Here is a 2,318-nt window from a genome sequence, read left to right as displayed (position 1 = left end):
GTCAAAAGATCCATCTCCTTCATTTCAAGACCAACGATATTTTTATTCGGAAGAAAGGCTGACAGAACAGTTATATTTTTAGATAAAATACTTCCATATACTAGAATAACTTGAAATTTGGTATGGATTATTTAAATAATATTTTTTAAGTATGGTAAAAATTTCATAGCATTCGGAGAATTTTTGTCCGGACATAAAAATCGAGGCAGTTGGTCCCACAGTTGACCACGTTTGATCTAGTTACCATTGACTAAAGTTGAACAAAACTTGCAGGACATCATTTTATATTATTTAAGTATTTATCATATTTTTTATGGTATTTATTTAGGAGTTTTTAAGGTGGTCATAATTAATGATGTTTAATCCGTAATTAAAGTGATTAAACAATGATTAAAAGAAAAGGAAAATATATATTTATATATATATATATATATCAGCTGAGATTTGAATGAATACTATCTTGTGCTTCCTTCCCACTTGCAAAGAAACACAACCTACTTTCCATGTCATCAATCCATGTGATACACTCCATCCACCATTCATTCCTTCTCAAATCTCAACCATTCAATCCACCCAACTCCTCCTATAAATAAACCCCCACCCCAACCCATTTTCTTCAAGCTAAAGAGCCACAAAGTTGCTTGGATTTTTTCAAGAAGTGCTTCTCTTCATCTCTTTCAAATTCTATACACACACTTCTTCTCAAAAACCTTCTCTCTCTTCTATATACTTACATATATACAAGGTTTTTGAAACCCAAGCTTAGCTTCACCCAACCAAGCTTTATCCCACCAAGTGAGCTCATCCACTACCACTTCCCGGCCTCCCGAAGGGCTGCCCAAGTTCGACCAAAGTGCCAAAATCCGGCCGAACCTCCGACGAATTTTTCTGGCAAACTTTTCCGACCGTTTTTCAAAAGTAATTAGTTTTAGCTTCTTATTTGAGTTCTTTGTATTTAAACTTTATACTTAACTTCTCTACTTCATCTTAAGCTCTAATACAAGCTCTCTTATAAAGGAAGTTCTCGGGGAGAACTTAGATTCGAACTCGGAATTCGAATAAGTACTTGATCTTCACATAAATCATTCCTACGAGAAGATCTAAAAAGAAAAGTACTTTATCTCCAAGGGGAGATTATATTTGACACAAGTACGAGTTAGACAATTATTTCTTGCACTTTAATTGGATCTTGGTTAACATTCATTCGTGCTCATAAAATAATTACGAAGTTTAAGTGTAATCATTTCTAGCATCTTTAGTGCTCTCCGGGGGATTATTACTTGTCTCATATAAACACTTCATAATTTGTCAAATCTTAAAACGGATCGTACGAGTTAGAAAATTACTTAATGCTCTTTAATTGGATCTTGTCTAACTAATAACATACATATAAAATATTACGAAGTAAAAATGTAATCCCTTCTAACATCTTTAGTGTTCCGAGGGATTATAGCTTGTTCCATATAAACTACTTTGTAATCATCCGTTAAAATTAAGGACGAATCAAATCCACGAGTTAGCCAATTAATTTGTGCTATTTAATTGGATCTTGGCTAACACATATCATGTATATAAACAATTACGAGTCATATCGTATAAGCCCCTTCTAACATCTTTCAGTGTTCCGTGGGGTTATACTACGATATCTATAAAATACTCGTAATTATTCGTCCAAACTTTGAAAGCACAATCTTAAGCCAATTACTTGCACTTATTTAATTGGATCTTGGCTAAGACTCATAAATCTTATAAACTTTCTTGAAGTTAAAAGTGTATATGTTGACCTTATAATCGTCAATATACAAGTATACCTTAAAACCTTAAGTTGATATACTTAAAGGTAAAATTACAACTCTGAGGTTGTAATTAAAGTATTCTTCGATCTATAAATATATAATCGAAAGAAGAAGAATACTAAAGAAGTCATAAGCCATAAGTGCTTAATATAAAAAGACTTCTCATATTACTCCACCTATCTATTTAATCTATAAAGGATTAATCATAAAAATACTTGGACTACTATTTATTATCTTAAGTCAAGTATTCTTATTTTGTTTAATATTCTTATTTGAATATTATACTATTTGTGGGCTAGTACAGTAACATACTAGTTCAAAACAAATCTTTTCCTACTTGTTTTGTTTCGTGGATTGTCTTATTAGTTTTGTAGTGAGGTGAAGTGACGTGAGGTGATTCTCGTTCTAAGACCCAAGTCCTAGACATACTAACGGGGAGTTAGTAGTCTTCGCACCGCGAAGAAGAGGAAAGACCCAAGACCGGCAAAAGCTAAGGAAGCCAAGTCCACACAAAGGCTCTAC

The sequence above is a fragment of the Apium graveolens genome, chromosome 6, assembly GCF_009905375.1.
Source record: "Apium graveolens cultivar Ventura chromosome 6, ASM990537v1, whole genome shotgun sequence".
In the NCBI taxonomy this organism is placed as follows: domain Eukaryota; kingdom Viridiplantae; phylum Streptophyta; class Magnoliopsida; order Apiales; family Apiaceae; genus Apium; species Apium graveolens.
Note: the sequence above shows the minus strand (reverse complement) of the source record.